The following is a 21,998-nucleotide window of genomic DNA, read 5'->3' as shown; positions in this document are numbered from 1 at the left end:
CTTTTAGCTGAGAACGAAAGGGGTGGACCCAAAGGTGAGATTAAGACAGGGATGGAAAAGTACATGCAAGGCTTTCATTTTAAAATCCTTGGTGCACATTTTGCATTGTGAAACACTGTATGTGGCCAAGCAGGTGCAGAGTCATTCAGATACGTATGGTCTTTGCTGTTCTAAACATGACATGTGCCATGCTGGGTCAGACTGAAGGTCCATCGAGCCCAGCATCCTGTCTCCGACAGCAGCCAGTCCGGATAAGCAGCTCCTCCCCGGAACACTCTGTCCCACCCACCATTTTGAGGTGGACACTAAGTTGGGCTGCTGAGCATGGCCAGATGTTCAGACTACTGCCACTTAGCCAGATAAGTCCAAACTCCAAATTTTCAGAGTGAATTTATGCGCGCAAGTCCACTTTGAAAATTCGCTGGCATGTGAGGAGGCCGGTGTGGCATATGCGCACACATTTACACCCACTCCAAAACAGTAGATTTACATGCATATAGTCAAAAATCGAAATTATGCACATAAATGGTGTCCCCTCCCTCAACTCCGCCCCCAGGAGTTCCTCTTTATAGTGTGTGTGTAATTGTGTGCACAAAATTACTTCTGTGTGTACTTGTAGATGCACAACCTGGAGGCAATTTTTAAAAGCCCATTTACACCTAAAACCAGGTTTTTCTGCAAATAAATATTTTTGAAAATTCATTATGCCTATATCTTCATTTAGTGTCAAGTATTCATACTCTCCAATCTTATATTTTAGACTTCTGAATACTGCGTACATATAAATGAAAGTATACTTTTTGTTTCTATCAACAGTTTGCTAATTATTACCAGTTCATAGAAGTAATTTGGAATTTGTCTGCTCTGTATTTAAATCTGCTTGTGCTACTTCAGCTCTTACCACAACCTCGGTTTCTTGTTTTGACCATACCTTTAAGGGATACCTCACTCCGAATCTTGTGCTCCTGAATAACTGTCAGCTTTCCTCCGTGATCTAGTTTAAATGTTGCTCTTTCTTCTTTGTTAATGTTGGTGCTAACAGCCTGGTTCCATGGTGGTTAAGATGAAGCCCATCCTGTTGGAATAGACTTTCCTTTCCCCAAAATGTTTCCAAGTCCCTAAGAAACCTAAAACGCTCTTCCCTGCACTGTTAGTTCATCCATTCATTGAGATTCCAGAGTTCAGCCTGCCTTTTGGGTCCAGCGTGTGGAACTGGGAGCATTTCTGTCCTGAAGGATCTGGATTTCAATCTGCTACCTAAAACCCTAAATTTGGCTTCCAGATCCTTCCTTCTACACATTCCTATGAATTTTCAAGGGTAAACTCTGTAGGGAGTTTCTCTTTGAAAATTGCCTTGCAGACCCATGAGTACAAAGGTGCTTAGGTCATTGGCTGAAGATGAGCTTAAATCTAGGTGGCCAAAATATGATGATCTAGATTTAGATTGCTTAGACTTGGGTGTCCAAACTTAGCCAGCTAGTGTTGATTTTAGGTTAAATCTTCTCCTTTTTAAAGACAACCACCCCACCACCAGATATCACCACCATCCTCCTTCCATCCACCTGATCTAAAAAAAAAAGAAACACCCCCCTGTGAAATCTTTCAATCCCCATCCCACCTACAGACCAACATTGGCCGCTGGGCCAATAGGATGTAAGCCTACATTATCCTGCCAGTTTGGCACTGGAAACTTTCAGGAGGGGTTGGTCCATTTTAAATAGGGCAAGTGGAAGAGAAGTTGTGGGATTGAGGATGGGTGCTTTGCTTTTTCTGATTGGGCGTGTGGGAGGAAAATCGGGTTGACATCCAGGGAGGATGGGACTTTTTATTTAAGATTCAGAGGGATGGAGATTGACAACTTTAGGCACAGGGATAGGTGGCCAGATTTAAGCCATTTCTCCCAGGACAAGCAGGATGGTAGTCAGCAGATGGAGCCCTATCATGGAAAACTTTTCTGTCAAAGTTTCTAGAACTTTTGACTGGCACATTGAGCATGCCCAGCATGCCCAGCATGCCATAATCCCTGTAGCCACAGGGGTCTTCCTTCAGTCATGCATGAGCAATGTGAATTTTAAGAAGCTGATAAGTATGAGCGCATGTACTTGTGCACATGTCTGGATTGAGCCAGAGGGGTCCTGAACGCCTTGGGGGGGGGGGGGGGGAGAGACAATATGACACACTATATATCTCCCACTGTAAGAGGGGCACTTTCAAGTCAGGGTGTGGTTTGGGGGGGTGGGGGGAGGCGGTGTTACATTGGTCTGCCTAGGGCACAAAAGTCTGTAGACCCTTCTAACACCACCACCCCAAAACCTACCCTGAGTTGAAGATATATAGAGTATCATATTGTCTGTCTCTCTCTTCATGGTCTCTTGTGTGAGCATGTTATTAAAATATACATGTAAAGGCTGCACACATATGCGCAGCAGTGATATTTTAAATGATATGCATGTACTTGCACACATGATATAAAATTAAGCATATCTCTGCTCACGTGCCCAATACGCGTGTTTCTGGGTACATGTGCACTCCTTTTAAAATTTACCTGTTAATAACTATGTATTTCAAGACAGGAATGCCATCTCAGGGTTCTGAAGACAATATAAACCATGGGAAAGAAGTCAAGTGGCCAAAACTCAGAGGCGGAAATCTTGGCTTCAGTCAGGTTATTTTTAGTATCCTACATTAGTGTATTGAATTATGCAAGATGCACCTAACCACAGGGGTCTTATTCTTCCTTGTCTGGACACATTTTCTTCCATTTTGGTTATAACATCTTTCTACCTCAACGTAATGTCTTGCTTCTCTTGATCAAGACTTTTTCACTGCCGCTCTTGAGATTTGTTTCCTCTGTATTTCATGAGTATATCCTCACACCTAAGAAGTCAAACCTGTTTTTGACATCACTCTGATTAATTACGGGATGTTATGTTTCCCCCATAGGCTCAACAGTCAGCTTCTCTATCCATGCGCTCTTTGTGCCTTGTAGCTGGTTGCTTTACCATGCTGCTCACAGTTTGATTTAAGTGAAGCTCCTGAAATGGTTTATTGCACGTTCCCTAAAGTTATAGAGGCTAGGAGGCAAGCAGGCATCATAGCCATGCAAATCAATTTAAGCTTGTCAAAACCTATTTGCTATCATTGGTTATGTCATCCTCTGGTGCTCCACTGTGGTGAAAAGAAAGAGATAATGAACTGTAGCGCGATCAGGAAAGGAGGAGTGAAACTGACAGAGGATTGATACCAAGGAACAGGGGTAAGGGATATGGGGAAGAGACTTTCCTTTCTCTTTGAAAGATTGACCCTAGGAAGCCTCAGAAGGTGTGCAAGAGACACAATGGCATATTTATGTTTCCTGATTGACATCTAAAAGCATACCAATGCCTATAGTGAGCAGAATTTGGCAGAGTTATATATCACAGCATGAAGGCACAGTCCAAACTTTATAAGTTCTTCAGGCCAAAAAACTCAGGGGTAGGTAGGTGTATACTCAAGGAATAATGGGGGATAACCGCAGACTGCATCTGTTGCATTGGACTAGAATCTCCATTTAAGGATAACAAACAGAGAAAAAGAAATTAGATCGCAAATTGTACTATTGCAAAGCAGACATATTTCTGCAGTGTACTGCAGTGTATTGGACCTTGTGATATAAACATGATTGCAATCCAAAATCAAGAATTTTTTTTTAATTAATGTACTATTCTTGGTCACATTTTTAGAGAACATGTAGTTTAGAGGTCTCTGTTGATAACTTTCCAAGACAAACCTCTTCTCTATTAACATATGGAGTTTGCTAGTTTCAAAGCGGCAGTCTGCTTTGAAAGTTAGGGGTGAAGTCTGTGTGTACTTTATCCCTACACAAGCTGTTATATAATTACCCTCTGAAAAACCATTTTAGTTTATATTTCCACAAACAGAGAATCATTTTGACTGCAGAAATTAAAATTTAACTAGACTAATGGTACCAGTTAGAGCAGAAATCCTCAAGCTTTTTAAGGGTGGCATACAACATTTCAGATCACCAAGATCATTAGGGGTGGGGGTGTTCACCTTGAGTCTGGCCTTTTCCATGATTTGAATTCTGAGGAAGGGAGAAGCCAGGGGGCAGGGTTCCCACAGAGGTGTGCCAGATGGAGTATTAGTGCAAATATCTCTAGGAACTTGGCAACCCTGACACATCCCTGGGAACCCATCTTCTGCCTCCTCCTTCCTCAGCATCTGCTTTTGCCCCCTGAGGGAGTAGGGAGTGAGTGAATGTCATGGTGGTGTATTTGTGGCTCACTAACCCCTCCCCATTCACTCTTGTTCTCTATCTATGTCCGTCCACTTTATCACCCCTTTTCTACACCCTCTCTCTCACTACCTCTCCCCTTCTCTCACTACTTCCTCTCCCTTCTCTCACTACTTCCTCCTCCCTCACACTCCCTTTCCCTCCCCTCACCCACACTACAATTCCCTTATCTAACTTCCCCTTCTTCCCTTATTCACATTCCTTTTCTTTCCTCTTAAACCCCTTCCTTCCTTTCAGTCTCTTCCTTCTTTTCAGTCTCTTCCTTCCTCTTTCACTCATTTTCTTCCCTACTCACCCCGTACTACTCACCTCACCTTTTCTCTTACTCAAACCCCTCTTCTCTTCTGTCTCCACTCACTCTCCTCCCCTTCTCATTCCCCCTTCTCTTTCCGCTGTCACCCTGCTCTCCTCTCCTCTCACTCACTTCCACTCTCACCTCACCTGGGGCTTTCTCTTCTGGTAGCAGGCATTGAAAATCCCACTACTGAAACTTTCACTGTGCCATCATTCAGGACTTCTTTTCCTGCTGGAAGGTGTTTGTGACCTCCACCAGAATTGAAGCCTTCACCCTGACAATTGTGAACAAAAAACATTTATTAACCTTGTTCCGTGATTTGGACACAGTAAGGGAAAGTTTGGCAGGTTGAAAACATTTCTTTACAGACTGGATGTGGCCCATGAGCCATAGTTTGGAGACTCCTAATTGTAACTTTGGCGACACCCACTTTCCTAACAATTGGTGGTGGTAATCCATATTTTAGGATAGTTATCCCTGTACTGTATGTGCAAAAGCAATATTCTGACTTCCAAGCAAGATACTTGAAAGGATGAAGTTTTATCAAGTGGGTGAACACTAGAGGTATGCAAGGTTAATATGTAATGACTGTTGATTTCTTTAAAAACCAATGGATCTACATTGTGAGAGTGCAAGGGGGGGGGGGGGCATGAAAATTAAACTTCAGTGGAAACCCACATAAGCGTCAACTCATGTTTTTTGGGGGGAGGGGGATCATGTGGGCTACGAATTTGAGAGATTCTGTCTGCCTTAACCAATAAGAGAAGGTATTTCTTGCACAATACAAGACAATATGTAGAGCCCTACTGGGCTCTACTAAGAAGATTATACTTTTGATTTTGTTTTGAGGAACTTATTTTCCATGGTTTTGATTGACTTCAAGGAAGTTTTCAACCCACCCTTTAGCCCAGGGGTTACATATACAGCATAGGTATAGCCCCTCACTTTTGGCTCAGGACCTCATGCCTAGCAGCAAAATCATGTTTATCTGAGTCAGCCCATTAAAAGTGCCATGGTTAGAAGGCCTGGAGGTATTGTAATCACCTACAATTAATGGAATTTAAGGAATGAATTAATTCCATTGAGCCTAATCTGGAATTTACAATTCAGTATAGTGGGAGCCAGTTGGCATTTTTTGACATGATGGAGTACAAAGGAGGTAATAAAATATACACCTCTGTTTACACAAAACCACACTGCCTGCGACAGCAGACACTAGCCTGCGATGGAAAATCCAACTCACGGGGAAATGGTGGCCATCCATTCATCTCTTGTTTAATTAGGAATCAAGGTTTTCTGTACAGTGTGGAGGAAGCGGTGTGTGGGCACAACTTTTTTGTGCATTTGGCTTAAGTAAGGCTTTGAACTGGACTACAATCTTCGTGCAATATGCTCTCAGCTCCTTATACAGATAATCATCCTGCCATGGTTACATATTGGTTGCGTGGACTGGACCTGGCGCCTTCTAAAAAGCTTTAAACCTGTTTGGACTTCAAATGGGGTCTATCAGTTGCTTTCCTTAGGCTTTTCAATGCTGGATGGCCTCAGCATAGCTTTTAAAGCAAGAGAACCAGGTTTGACCCTTTTTTTTGACAAAGTTTGTCCCCTTCCCCATTTTGTGCCTATTAAGCTAAATCAGACACTTAATGTTCCAGCAGAAACATACACTTTACCTGTACCTTATTATTCTACAGTCCATTTGCTCCTTGGAAAGAAGGAAGAGAGAGACAGACAGACCAAAATGTCCTCTGGCTAGCATTTGATGCAGCAGCAGCTCTAGCCGTTTGGCTCATGGTTGATCAGCGTGAGTTTGTGATTGATATCATCTTCTGTATATAGTGATGCCTGCAGGCAACATAGCTGTACCAATAATGAGCCGCTGCATGGGACTGGGGGAGCTTTGAGATATATGTGTGTGTGTGTATATATATATATTTTTTTTTTCCTTTTTTCCAAATGTGTGTATTCATAATTCACAGGAAGAATGATTTATTTATGTATTGCTTATTTATTAAAAACATTTACATTCTGCCTAAGCCAGTCCTGAGTGGATGCTGGCACCTTGCATGTCTTGTCTGTCCGGATCTTAAAAATGAAGCAATGGTGATCTGAGGAGTGCTTGGTGGTCTTCCTGATACTTACAGTGCTGCCCCCTTCTCCCTCCTCTTTTGCTTTGCCTCCCATTCGGGACACAAGTAACAAATCTCTACCATAAATGCTTTCCACGTTAGTTTGGCCACAGAGCCCTAGAGTCCCTGGGGTCTTGGCGGGGAGACATCTCCCAGATGAACCCCCTTGCAGTGACCACTACTATCTATCTTTAAGCAGGCAATTTTTGATAGGGATTTTGATGGGTGGAGCATGGGAATCCAGAGAGAGCGTAGCTTGTGAACTTCATATGAAGGGCACAGAATCATTTCCTAAGAAATGTATCCAGTATTCAATATATTTCTTCTGTCAAAATTGATTATTAAGTAAAGAAGTTGTTGGACACCAGCTGAGAATCAGGAGTGTTTTGCTGCAAGTCCAAATAAGAAAAATTCCACCCCCCACCTCTCCCCACTCGGGAATGGGCTTGCTGCTGAGGCAGCCTCAAGCCCCCGTGTTTGGTGAGGATGGACATGGGAGGGGGGTTATATCTATATATTCACATGCTCTTATGATTTTTTTGCTCTCAGTTTTATCCCCCAGTGCCCGAAAGGTCTGGCTCGACCCATTGAACAGCACTACTGACTAAATTAAAAACAAAGCCCTGCAGACAGCACAAACAGTAAAATATGTTTAGGTATTTTAACCCCCTAGATATGAGTAATTTTCTTCTGCTGGCATGATCAATAGGTTAAAATAAAATAGCCTCTTTTTCTTAATATGAACATTAACGCTCTCTGAAATCTGCTTAGAACTGATATAAAGAGTGGTTTATGTAGATAAGCAAAATAATGACCAGCAGTTGCCACCATAAATTCTGCCCTGATGCATGCATTTGTCCATGGGTATATAGACCATGGAAATTATAGTATTTCATTTTAGGGATATTTTATTATGAGTGCCATTATTATTTCCATTAAACCGATGTTCAGGTCAAATTAAAAGATGTTTTCTAGAAAAGAAGATTGGTGAAGTGATGTATTATATCTGTTTTGTAAATAACTATATTTTGTATATTTGAGAAGGCTATCATGAAATTTAAGCTGTGCCATGAGTTAATATATTCTCTTCTTATCTTAGATTGTGTTAATTTCAAATGGGCACTGTGTGATGAATCAGAATCTCCTGTTGTGTTAAAGATTTAACCTTTTGTACTTTTAACAAATTTTCAATAAAACCGTAAAAAAAAAAAATTATATTGAAATGAATTCAAGGAAGCATGGTATAAGCACAGAGGATCCTTAATTGTGAAGAGATCACGGGAAAGCCTGAGATACTAGACTATAGGCTATGAAATCTATTTATTTATTTATTTTCTGCCATTCAGATACTGGGTGTTTTTCCTATCCTCAGAGGGCTTAAAATCTAGCCGGTTGATTTTTAAAACCCTACCTGCATCAAAGCCGGGAGATATTTTAAAATCCATGCGAGTTCGCGTGTATCTTTCGATTATATGCACAAACATTTTTCGCAAAAAAAGGTGAGACATGGGTGGGCCGGGTCTGTACCATGAAGTCTGCACGTAAGTCTTTACACGTACAAGCACGCACCAGGATCCCCTGCTGAGTAACTTTACTTCTGCTATGGACGGCGTGTAAGTTGTGAAATTAAAAAAAACAAACAAACAGGGCAGTCAGCGGGGTTTTAAGGGTCAGGGCTAATAGGATAAAAGGGAGGTGAGTTAGCTAGGGGGGTAGGAAGTCCTCTCCTTTACTGGGGTGACCTGGGAACAGAGGTAATTGTGTTGGTGCGCAGTCTTGTAAAATCCAGCCCCCCCCCCCCCCCCCATTACCCGAGCAAGGCGGCATTTGCGCGCAGATGCTTATGTCAATATGAAATCGGGTGTACGTGTAAATACATGCATGTATATGGGCGTGTTTTTAAATCGCCCCGTCCATGTGCATGAGCTGGCAAATGCGCACAAGTGTGCCCGCGCAGGGTCTTAAAATTTACCTCTAGGTTTGTAGTTGAGGCAATAGCAAGTGAAATGACTCCTCCAAGGTCATAAGTAGTAGCAATGAGATTTTAACCCTGGTTTTCCTGGTTCACAATAACCTAATTGGACAGACTATGTGAATCTTACAGTCCTTAAGTACAATCATATTCAATCTTTCTATGCCTCTGAGGTCTTTAGAAAATAGCTGGAATCAATAGATCACTGATCTTCTTAACATATCCCAGCAATGTAACACTCTGATCTTTTGATTTCTATATAGGGCTTCTTTTCTTAGGTATTTATAAATTGTAAATTAAGGTGTTTATTTTCCAACTAGTTAGGGGCTCTTTGAGAATACAAATAATTAGTGTTTATCAGTGTTTTTACAGCATAGGTACTATCACTTGGTACCTTTTCGGGTTGAATTAAATAAAGAAATTATGCAGCAAAGGAGTCATCAGTAGGGAAAGGACACAAAAGCAGAGTGAGGAACCAAGGAAGATGGGGGGAGGGGAAAGAACATTAGGGGAAGTGGTATTTTTCTTTTGTGTATCCAATAAACACCTATTTTAGTTTAGTTTAGTTTAATTTTGCATTGTAGGTATTTTAGCCTTGTTTATTGGTTAATATCTAAAATCAGAAGTCCTATTTATATACTATATGGTGCTATATATACCAACAACGTTATATGAGGTTGATAAAACACAGTATTATTACTGCTGCTCATTCCCTTCCTTTTTCTTCTAAATATCCAGTTCTGTCTCCCTCATTCTGTCTCGCTCCCAAACACACACCAAGACTCTTTGCTTCACCGGCTCTTGATAGCTCATTCCATCTGTTCACTAAATCTCCGAGTGAAACTGTTTCTCTAAACTCCCTACTCAGCTTCCAAGTGCAACCACTGGCATGCCCAGGCTGTTATAATTGGGATGGGTAGTATGAAGAAACCAGGCTTTCTTTTTTCCTTGTACTACAAGGAAGTATAAAATCCCAAAGGAAATGCCCAAACATTCAGAGATGTGGAAAAAAAAAAAAAACCTCTTACCTAAACATATTTTTGGCAAAGAATTATTACACATCTCCCACAAAGTGCTAAATAAATATTTTTATATCACAAAAAATATTTAAAATAAGCATAATAAATCATCACATTTTTTGAAGCATCATTTTAAGTGTTTCTATATACAGTATATGTTGTAAACAATCTACATCAACAATTTACTGAGCAGAAAAGTAAAAACTATTGCGAGTAAAAGATACGAAAGGGAAGATTTATTTTTTATTCTTCAGATAAAAAAAATTCAGCAAGAACTCTAATAAAGTTTCGCCACAGATATGGCCCTCCCTCTCCCCATCAGGAGTTAGCAAGACAATGAACATCAAAGCTCAGAGTACTCTTAGTTCGTAGAAATTAATGTAAAACCAGAGATTGGGTGGGTTTTTTGGTACTGCAGGCAGTAGGAAGGGAAATGGACTGACTAAGTGGCCCTTATTGTGTTTATTTACTGTCTTATGCTATGATTTTATGTTTGAAATGATAAAAGTCTGTTTACTTTAAAATAAACTTTTGAAAAAGCACAGGTACCCTACTAAGAACATAAGACTTGGCATACTGTTTCAGACCAAGGTCCATCAAGCCCAGTATCCTGTTTCCAACAGTGGCCGATCCAGGTCACAAGTACCTGGCAGGATCCCAAGGGATAGACAAATTCCAAGATGCTTATCTCAAGTATAAGCAGTGGATATCTGCAACTCTACCTTAATAATGGTTTATGGACTTTTCCTCCAGGAGCTTGTCCAAACAGTTTTTAAATGCAGCTACAATAACACCTTTCACCACATCCTCTGGCAATGAATTCCAGAGCTTAATTATGTGTTGAGTAAAAAAATATTTTCTCTTATTAATTTTAAATGTATTACCTAGTAACTTCATTGTGTGTCCCCCTAGTCTTTTAATTTTTTGAAAGAATAAACAACTGATTAACACTTAACTCATTTCATTCCACTCCTTATTTTATAGACTTCTAACATATCTCCCGTCACCCGTCTCTTCTCCAAGTTGAAGAGTTAAGAACATAAGAAATTGCCATGCTGGGTCAGACCAAGGTTCCATCAAGCCCAGCAACCTGTTTCCAAAAGAGGCCAAACCAGGCCTCTTTGACCTCTTTGACCTTTCTGATAGGGGAATTGTTCCATCCTCTTTATCATTTTGGTCACCCTTCTCTGTACCTTTTCTAATTCTGCTCTATCTTTTTTTAGATGAGGTGATGAGAACTGCACATAGGGCCGGATTTTAAAAGGGTTATGCACATAAGGTACGCGCGTAACCCTTTTAAATCCCCCCTGCGCGTGCCGAGCCTATTTTGCATAGGCTCGGCGGCGCGCGCAAGTCCCAGGGCTTGCAAAAATCGGCGGGGGCGTGGCCAGGGGGCGTGGCTTTTTATCGGGGGGGGGGGGTGTTCGGGGGCGTGTGGGCGGTCTGGGGGCATGGCTGAGTGCCCCGACACAGCGGCCTGTGTCGGGGCCTGCTGCGCCGGCACGCGTAAGTTACTACTGCCCGGAGGCAGTAGTAACTTTTAAGATAAAGGTAGGGAGGGGGTTTAGATAGGGCCAGAGGGATGGGTTAGGGAGGGGAAGGTGCAGGGGGGTGAATGGAAAGTTCCCTCCGAGGCCGCTCCGAAATCGGAGCGGCCTCGGAGGGAACGGGCAGCGCGTGCAGGGCTCGGTGTGTGCAAGGTGCACAAATGTGCACCCCCTTGCGCGCGCCGACCCTGGATTTTATAAGATACGCGCGGCTATGCGCGTATCTTATAAAATCCCGCGTGCTTTTGTTCGAGCCTGGTGCGCGAACAAAATTACGCACGCGCGTAGATTTGTAAAATCTACCCCATAATGCGCAAGATGAGGTCGCACCATGGAGTGATATTTTCTGTTTTATTCTCTATTACTTTCCTAATAATCCCTTGCATTCTATTTGCTTTCTTGGCTGATGCTGCACACTGAGCAGAAGATATCAACTTATGAATGATAAAAATGTCTTGACTTTCTTACATCTCAAGTCGTTCTTCATCCATTCCAGTCTGGTTTTCGCCCTCTACATTCAACTGAAACAGCCCTTGCCAAAGTTTCCAATGACCTGTTTATGGCTAAAGCTAAAGGTCTTTATTCTATCCTTATCCTCCTCGACCTGTCTGCTGCTTTTGACACTGTCGATCAACACTTATTCCTTGATACTCTGTCCTCGCTCGGATTTCGGGACTCTGTCCTGTCTTGTTCTCTTCTTACCTCTTCCATCGCACTTTTAGCATTTCCTCTGGTGGTTCCTCCTCTAGTGCCATTTATTTATTTATTCATTCTTATAGACCGCTCACACAGAGAAATCCTATGAAAAACTAACAATAAAATAATCTTAGATAAAACACATTACATAATTTTCACATACTGAAAAGCATCAATAAGATTATAAAAATAAAAGCCTATAACATTCTGACCTACAATGGAAAAAGCCACGACTTCACTCCTTTCTAGAAGAGCAAATAATTTAGCTCCAACCGTAATTCTTTTGGTGCTGAGTTCCGGACCTATAACAGAGAGAAGCCGCTTCCTAGTAGCCCTTCTTGGAACCTCCTTCGCTGTTGGTACTCTAAATAAGGTCTCCAAAGTGGAACAAAGGTGTCTGCCATGTGTGTAAATTTCTGCCAACTGCTGTAAATACTTTGCTTCCTGACCTTTAGACAATTTAAACATTAAATTCATAATCTTAAATTGTATTCTTTGCTGAACCAGTAGCCAATGTAACTGCCTCAATAAGGGAGCAGCACTAACCTTCCGAGGACATTCGTAAATCAACCTTGCTGCCATTTTTTGCATAACCTGCAACCTATTAACACTCTTCACTGGTAAACCCACTAGTAATCATTACAATAATCTATCTGAGGTAAAACAAAAGTCTGAACCACCAGTTGAAAAACAGCTAAGGAAAGAAATGTTCAGATCATTTTTAATAATTTAAGCTTGAAAAATATCTGTCACTCTTCCCCAGATATATGAGATTCAAAGCCTCATTGATTATCACAGATCTCTCCCAGATTCTTCACCTTACAATTAGCAGACAACTCTACCTCTTCAATCTTTAACCTCCAAGCGCTTTGCATAACCTCAATGTACATCCATTCTGTTTTCCCAATATTTAACACTAATCGGTTATTTAAAAACCACTTAGAAAGCAAACCTAATATCATTAATCACACCATAGCATCCTCAATATTATCACCAGTCAAATAAATCAGCTACACATCATCAGCATAGAGAAACCCCTTAAACCCCAATTCTCTAATTAGTTTGCATAAGGGCTGCATAAAAAGATTAAACAGCAACGGGGAAAGAGGCAAACCCTGTGGAACTCCACAACCACAATCAAAGCTATCACGCCTAGAATATTCACCTCACACATGCACCACAGCAGATCTCTTTTCCAGAAAGGAATTCAACTATGTCAAAACTGTTCCTTGCAGACCTAATTCCTCACATCGTCCCAATAATAAAACGTAACAAGGTCAAACGCAATAGACAAGTCTAAAAAAATTAAAAATGCAGATTCTTTCTCCCTACACCTCAAAACCTCTTCCTGAACTGCCAAGATCACCGTCTCCGTCCTATAACCACTTCTAAAACCTGATTGGCACACATTTCAAGGTGCGGTCTCACCATAGAGCGATACAGAGGCATTATTACATTTTCGTTTTATTCACCATTCCCTTCCTAATAATTCCTAACATTCTGTTTAATTTTTTGACTGCCACAGCTCACTGAGCTGATGATTTCAATGTATTATCCACTATGACGTCTAGAACTTTTTCCTGCATAGTAGCTCCTGATATGGAATCTAATATCGTGTAACTACATCATGGCTATTTTTCCCTATATGCATCACCTTGCACTTGTCCACATTAAAGTTCATCTGCCATTTGGATGCCCAATCTTCCAGTCTCGGAAAATCCTCCTACAATTTATCACAATCTGCTTGTGATTGAATTACTCTGAATAATTTTGTATCATCTGCATATTTGATTACCTCACTCATCATATTCCTTTTCAGATCATTTATAAATATATTGAAAAGACCCAGTCCAATTACAGATCCCTGAGACACTTCACTGTTTACCCTTTTCCACTGAGAAAATTGACCATTCAATCCTACTCTCTGTTTCCTGTCTTTTAACCAGTTTGTATCCACGAAAGAACATCACCCCCATCTCATGACTTTTTAGTTTTCTTAGAAGTCTCTCATGAGGGATTTTATCAGACGCCTTCTGAAAATCCAACTACATCTACCAGTTTACGTTTATCCACATGTGTATTAACCCCTTCAAAAAAATGAAGCAGATTTGTGAGGCAAGTCTTGCCTTGGGTAAAGCCAGGCTGTGTTCCTTTAAACCATGTCTTTCTATATGCTCTGTGATTTTGATCTTTATAATAGTTTCCAATATTTTTCCCAGCACTGAAGTCAGGCTCCCTCATCTGTAGTTTCCCAGATCTTCCCTGGAGCCTTTTGTAAATATTAGGGTTACATTGGCCACCCTCCAGTCTTCAGGTACAATGGATAATTTTAATGATAGGTTACAAATTTTAACTAATAGATCCAAAATTTCATTTTTTAGTTCCTTCAGAACCCTGGAGTACATACCATCCGGTCCAGGTGATTTGTTACTCTTTAGTTTTTCAATATGGCCTACATCTTCCAGGTTCACAGAGATTTGATTCAGTACATCTGATTCATCACCCTTGAAAATCATTTCCAGAATCGGTATCTCCCCAACATCCTTAATAGTAAAACCAGAAGCAAAGAATTAATTTAGTCTTTCTGCAATGGCCTTATCTTCCCTAAGAGCCCCTTTAACCCCTCAATCATCTAACAGTCTAACTGACTCCCTCACAAGTTTCTTACTTCAGATATATTTTTAAAAAGTTTTTATTATGAGGTTTTGCCTCTAGGGTCAACTTCTTTTCAAATTCTCTCTTAGCCTGCCTTATCAATGTTTTATACTTAACTTGACAGTGCTTATGCTTTTTCCTATTTTCTTCAAATGGATCTTTCTTCCAATTTTTGAAGGATGAGTTTTTGGCTAAAATAGCCTCTTTCACTTCACCTTTTAATCATACTGGTAATCGTTTTGTCTTTCACCTTTCTTAATGTGTGGAATACATCTGGACGGTGCTTCTAAGCTTGTATTTTTAAACAATGTCCACGCCTGTTGTACACTTCTAACCTTTGCAGTTGCACCTTGCAGTTTTTTTCTAATAGTTTCCTCATTTTATCAGTTTCCCTTTTGAAAATTTAGTGTTAGAGCTGTAGATTTACATCTTGTTCCCCTTTCAGCCATTAGTTCAAATTTGATCATGTTATGGCCCTATTGCCAAGTGGCCTCACCACCGTTACCCCATATATATGCTTGTAAATGGTTTCTCTGCTTCCTAGAATGTCTCTTTGCAGAGCTTGTCAAAATACATGTGGAATCCCTTTTGCATAAGAAAAAAGGTTAAAGGTATCTGAGATGTAGGGATATGTATTTGAATGATCTTAATGTGAAAATTTATCTGCATGAGGTGGTTTAGTCCAGTGCAGATTATCTGAACCCAATGGACATAGGCCTCTGAAAAATCCAAATCTATTTAATATCATTCCCATTAAAGTCTATAGGGGAAGCAAACAATACATAGCCAGTTGGGGATGGGATAAGAAGGAAACAGGACTAATCATGTATAAGTAATCCTTGGTTTCCTTACCAGAAGAAATGTACTAACTACTGGGGAGATTCAGAGAGATTTACTAAACAGTGATTGGGAGAGTGAGATGATGTTGCCTTATCCTTTTATGCTGCCAGGCACTATTTTACAGCTTGTATTTTAATATTGGATTTTGGTTAGACTGGTTGTGGCATTTTTAGCTAGATTTCCTGGAGGCAGGAGTTCTTTCCTTTCTGTGTGTTAATTTTTATAATTAATGAAGAGAGAAGCTAGCTGGTTTTCCCTTAAAGCCAGCTGGACAGAATGACACATTAGATTCTATGTTTAATCCATTTTTGGAGAGTTCTTATTGTGAAACCCCTGTGTGAACTGGTCACAGAGGATTTGGACATCCCTTTGTAAGGTTAAATCAAGGGTAAGGAAGTTTCTGGCAGTGCAGGGAATATACCTCTTAGTGACCCGATGCAGAGGAGTTTCAACTTTAAAGTGTCTGTCTTTTATATTATCTCCTTATTTCAAGGCAAGGAAGGTTTTCCACCCTTCCTGTCTCTGTTTGATTTTTTCCCCTTGGTTTGGGTTCAGAGTCTATTTTTGTTTTGGAGCCGAGTACCCTTGGTACCAGGGGTTCAGTTACCAATCCATAGTGGTGTCTTTCATTCTGAAACAACCTGAATATTGGAGGAGCCATCTGTGAGGGCTGGTTCCCTTTTAATGGCAAGAAATGGAAAGAGCTGAAGATTTGTGAACTGTGTTTGCTGCGGACTCACGTGAGAGATGCTTGAAAAGGGGGGTTACCCACTTGGTACTTTCAGAAGGATTTAAGGGGGCAGATATTCAGCCATGGAATGGCTAATTAAGTTAGCCAGATTTACCTATCCAGCTAACTTAACTGGGATATTCAGTGGCACAGCTAACTTTAGGACAGCCTTATGGCGCGACCAGAGTTTCCCATATAAGTTAAGCGGCTAACTCTGAATATCGTTATGCAGCTAGAATGTTTCCACATATGGCAATGAATCATCATTTTGCCATTAGGATGGATAATTTCTCAGTTATCTTTCTAAATGGCTTTTGAATATGGACCTCAAGAAGACTTCAGGAAAGATATGAGAATTGGAACTTATGTTCTGATAAATTATTGGGACTTTATTCTACCCATTCTACAGTGGGGAAAAGATGTGTAATAAATTAGGGCATTGGAAGGATGGTTGATCAATCTGAGTAATTCGAAAGAGGAGTAGAGCAAGTGTTAAGGAACTGGTGAATCAGAGAATTTCACTAGAAAAGTGAGGTCCAGATTTATTAATCTTTCTTCTGCCTATTATTCTTTGTCTTCATTTGATATCTAAATTGAATGCTGTAAATATTCTTCAGCCATTTAATCCACTATATCAGTAAAGAAGTTGGAAAGCACCTTGCTTCTCAGTGTGATTTTTGGATGCAGAAGACTGAGACTATTATCAGTGCTGGTTACAATGAAAGAAAAGGGGCTTGTACTGGGTTTAATGCAAAAGGGCCTTGCAGCTGCACTTCTCCCCCTTAGGGAGGCCTGGAACTCAGATGTCTAATGCTATCCCTGGAGAAACTGAGAGTAGTTTTTGCCCATATTTCTTTCTATGTGCCCCTGGGTGCAGTTTGAAGGATCTGTCCTGCCCAGGGGTAGCACATATTTCCTTACTTTTTCAACCAGCTTATCCTAGCCGGCAGCTTCATGGATTGACTTCATTAGTTTTTAGGTTAAATTGAACCTATGAGCACTTTGAGCCATGATCACTTTGTTCAGTCATTTCTTTTTTGGATGTCAGAGAGGGAAAACAGAGATTCTCAAGCTCCTTGCTTGAAAACAAGTGAAAATAAAGATTAGAAAAGATTTCATTTACAGGAGAAAGCAAATTGTGCTGTTAGAATCACTAGCTGTGGTTTGGGGGATACCTAGTAGCAGGAGAATGCCTGCAATCTATGTGAGATGATTAGAGTCTGTACCATTACAGTTGACAATTCCAGTTTCTGTAAGAAAAATATAGAGATTTTGTCCTGTTTCTTGCAGCCTGTGTAGTCTGGGCGCACTGCAGTGACTTTGAGGCAGCTTCCTGCTTTATCTCTGCAAACAAAGTCAATGTGACAGTATAGTGTACTAATTTTTCTGTTTACTTCTTGCTCTAAGTTTGACTACTTATTTTCTTAATGTACATAACCATTCAGATTTCGGAAAAGTTGGTTATTCTTAAGATCACCCTGCCTCTGTTGGGTTTCCCTGAATTCCTATGCAAGTGGTAGGAGTATTGGGTGCATAGCTATACTAAACCAATACCCACACTTTTTGGCCTCAGCGCCTTGTGTGTTGCCAGTTGCCACTCTGACCTTTGTTGCCCACCCTCTCTTCTTGTTCACTGCTGTTGCTCCTGCTGTCCTGATCACTTTGTTCCACTGGGAAAAGGGAATAAGGTACCCAACCTAGCCCTCTATCCTTACTTGGAGCAGGCAGGGGATCCCCTGGCAGTCTTTTTTTAATACTCTGAGGGTGGAGAGCTAGAGAGAGGTTATGGCTGGTTGGATGGCTGCAAGACTCACTTCTCTTTTCAAAAGGGCCAACAGGAAGATTGTGGCAAAGGAGTGGGGACCGTAGGACCAGCGAGAGGGTGGGAGCAAGAGATTGTGGACTGTGTGACTCACTACTTTTTTTTTAAAGGACCATTGGGAGGATGGGGCAAGGAAATGGGGACCACAGAGCTTAGATCTTTAAAAAGAAGTGTTGTGAGCTTAGGGGAAAGAGGATGGAGCCCAGGGCTTACTTTTTGGGAGAAAAGGCACATTGGGAGGGTGAGGGATAGGGAATGGGGCTGCCAGGTATGTTATTTTATTTTATTATTTTTTTTTTTATGAAGAATGGAGCTCAGCCAGTAAGATTTAGGACTGCTTTTTCAGTGCCTAGATTTGTCCAACAAAGTTAGATGGCTAGTGCTGGAAATCTTTCTGGTTGTCCACAAACACCACTCCCAGGCCCACCCAGAATTTGTCCAGCTAAATTTAGCTGTCTGCTGAAATTTAGGTGAATACATTTAGCTGGTTAGGCTGACTAATTTTTAAAGACTTTGATTTAGTCCTTATTTAGTCCTTATTTAGCCAGCTCGATCCCTTTGAATATTGACCCCCAGAGTCTTTATCCTCAGTAGATGGGCTCTTATAAGGCACTGAAGAATAACCTCTTTAGGAATAACTTTTGACTCACTGAGGAATCAACTTGGAGTAAGTGGAGCTAGGTACAGCCCCTCTAATACTTATGGTACTGTAGTTTATAAATATCATAGAAGGCCTATGACAATTCTCCCATTCCCTCCACAACCTCTTTATAGCCCAGCTTGGTTCATGAAAGGGGTAAGGGAGGAGGATGTGAATATATGAAAACCTAGCTTGGTTTTAAGGGAGGTAATTTCAATTAGGGATGTGCATTCATTTTAAATGAATGCAAAAAAATACAACAAATGAGGCCATTTTTAACTCATTCTGAACAAAAAATGGCCCCGTATGAAAATACAAAAGTCATTTTTTAGTAGTTTTAAATTAGCTGTATTTAATTAATAAAAAAATGAAACAGGCTTCCCGCAGCCCTCAACCACCCTCCCGTCTTGCACAATTTAACCCAGGGCCTGGACCTGCCAGGCCCCTCCAATCCTCATTCCAATACAATTCAAACCCATCCCAAGGCCCCGGCCTACCCAGCTAGGCCTCCTTGGGCCCCTCTTGCCCTTCTGCTCAAATTTTCAGGGGCCGGGTGCTCCCACCCTGGTCCCACTTACTACCTCCTCCAATCCTTGTGAAAGCCTGAAAGGCATGAGCAAAACCCACTCACTCCTGCCTTGGGTCCAGAACTTTAAAAATGGTGCTATCCACATGGAAACTACTTTGTTATATGGCCATATGTTTGAACGGCTGGAGTGAAAGGGCCCAGGGAGGTCCCAGCTGGCCTGGGCTCTAGGCTGAGTTTGAGTTATGCTGGAAGTGAGCATTGGAGGGGCCCAGGCCCCAGGTTAAATTTTGGAATGGTGAGAGTGGTCAAGGGCTATGGAAAGCCTCTCTTTTGTTGTTGTTTTTAATGTTTTTTCCTGTTTGGCAAATGAACTGAAAAAACAAACCCCTTTATCCCGCCCACCAGAAACTGAAAAACAAACCAAACCAAATATTTTGGGGCTGCACATCCCTAATTCCAACACAACAACAGAACAGTGGCTCAGGTGCATTTATAATTTGATTACAGTGCCTCGTAAAAGTCTTCCTTGTGCATTTTTTCACATTCTGCTGTCTAAAAAAATGCAGATGAAAATGCATTAAAGTAGGGTTTTGTTCACTGATTTACACAACATACTCAACTTTCATTGTGAAAGAACAATTATAGAAATATTTCAAACGTAATTAAGAATTAAAAAAAAAAAAAAAGAAAAATCTTGATTGAATAAGTCTTCATACTGTTTGTCAAAGCAAACCCAAAGTATATCTGGTTCAAAAGATTGCTTTAGCAAGGCCTGTAATAAGTTAAATAGAGCCCACCTTTGTCCCTTCACAGTGGTTGAGCTGATTTGAATACTCCTGGATGAAAGATCATGCTGTTTCTATTGTATGAAGTAAATTTGAAGCAAAGGTCAAAACATGCCAAACAAGGAGCTACCGAAAGAACTCCAGGAAAACTTTATTCAACAGTACAGTTTGGAGGAAGGATTTAAGAACATTTCACTGTTTTTGAATATCCCTTTGGAGGTACTGTCAGGTCCATCATTGTAAAGTCGAAACAGTTTGGCACTACTAGACACTCCGTGATCAGGTCATCCTCCAAAGTTAGTAGCCATAGTTTAAGGAAACTGCTGCAGAAGTTCACTGTGAGGCCTAAGATTACTTTAAAAGAACTACAGAGGTCTCTGGCTGAAAATCGGGAAAATATTGACTGTTCAAGAATTTCAAGATTACTCCACAAACATGGCCTTTATGGGAGGGTGGCAAGAAAGATGCCACTGCTGAAGAAAAACCATATGATATGCCGCATAGTGTTTGCAAAGAAATACTTACAGGACACTGCACATATTTGGGAGAAGCTCTGTGGTCTGATGAGAGTAAATTGGATCTTTTTGGTCTCAGTGCTAAGTGATATGTGTTGCATAAAGCCCATCACCCTAACATCATCTCTCTAATAATGCATGGTGGTGGCAGCATTATGTTATGGGGATGATTCGTAGTAGCAAGGACATGAAGTCTTGTGAGAAGTCTAGAGAGAATGATGAAAGATGTATAATACAGGTAGATCCAGGAGGAAAACCCTTTCCAGTCTATCTGGGGAGAAAACTGACATTTCAACAGGACATTGATCCTAAGCACAAAGCAAAAGCAACAATGGAGTGACTCAGCAAGAAGAAAGTGAATGTCTTTAAGTGGCCCAGAGCTGAATCCAATAAAAACTTTGTGACAAGACTTGCAGTCTACGGAGCTTGAGCTCTTCTGCCAAGAAGAATGGCCAAAAACGGCACCAGCCCTCTGTGAAAGGTTGGTAGACATTTATCCTAAGTGATTCATGACTGTTATTGCTGCTAAAGGAGCTTCTACCAAGTATTGAGTTAAGGAGTGTGAAAACTTATGCAATCAATACTTTTTGTTTGTTTATTCTTAGTTACTTTTGGAATATTTCTATAATTGTTCTTTCACAGTGAAAGTGTAGAGTATGTTGAGAAGACCACTGAAATAAACTCATATTTTAATGCATTTTGATATTTATTTTTTTAGGCAGCAGAATGTGAAAAACCTACAAAGCACTGAATTTTATATATTTATAAAGAAGCTGAGGCAACTATTTCCAACAAATAGGGTGAGGCCAATATTCAAAAAAGCAGAAATTAGATAACTTATCCGACTAAAGTTAGCCAGATAATTTATGAGGGATATTCAGTAGGAAAAGCATCCTGCTGAATATAAATGAATAAAGTTACCCAGGTAAAGTTGCATACCTAACCAGAATTATTTAAATATAGCCAGTTGGGTTTAAAGTTCTCCTGTTATCTAGTTAAGTGCTGAAAATGAAATAAAAAAAAAACCTGTTTGGACTTGCAGGCTCAGTCTCTCATACCACTAAAAGTGTTAAACTAATGTTGTGTATTGTGCTCTATCAGTACCTTCCCTCCAAGTCACCCAAAAAAATATGAACAAAAGTATAGGGCTGAAGAGTAGTGCCAATGCACCCCTCTCCCTCCCCCCCCCCCCCCCAATGATTTATTTAAAAATAATTGGTCTCTGGGGCCCTTCCTCAACTGCATTCTCCCCCTCATACCCCTCATACCCCCAACTCACAACCCCACCCCTCCCACTACCCCAGTAGTCTTGAACCCCCTGGGCTGTTGGGATAGCAGTACAATTCTACCGCTTTCAGCATTGCTATTAGAGTATTATTTAGACAGCAACACTGGAAGGTGCTGGGAGTGGCAAGATTGTACTGTGGTCCTAGCAACCGGGGGGCAGGGGGGTTCAGAGGTGCCAGATAGGGGCAGGATGATTTGGGTTGGTGGTATAGGGAGGAGGGGAGAGGAGTGGCCCCGGAGGCT

At 40.9% G+C, this 21,998-nt stretch overlaps 1 protein-coding gene across 4 annotated transcripts in view; it reads left to right on the top strand.

Moving 5' to 3' along the window:
* LSAMP (limbic system associated membrane protein) overlaps positions 1-21,998 on the top strand; it is a 1,673,925-nt gene that overhangs the window by 1,157,674 nt on the left and 494,253 nt on the right. The gene's annotated exons all lie outside the window — the stretch shown is intronic.

The sequence above is a fragment of the Rhinatrema bivittatum genome, chromosome 15 (assembly GCF_901001135.1).
Source record: "Rhinatrema bivittatum chromosome 15, aRhiBiv1.1, whole genome shotgun sequence".
Taxonomy (NCBI): domain Eukaryota; kingdom Metazoa; phylum Chordata; class Amphibia; order Gymnophiona; family Rhinatrematidae; genus Rhinatrema; species Rhinatrema bivittatum.
This window is presented reverse-complemented; position numbering and strand designations above follow the sequence as displayed.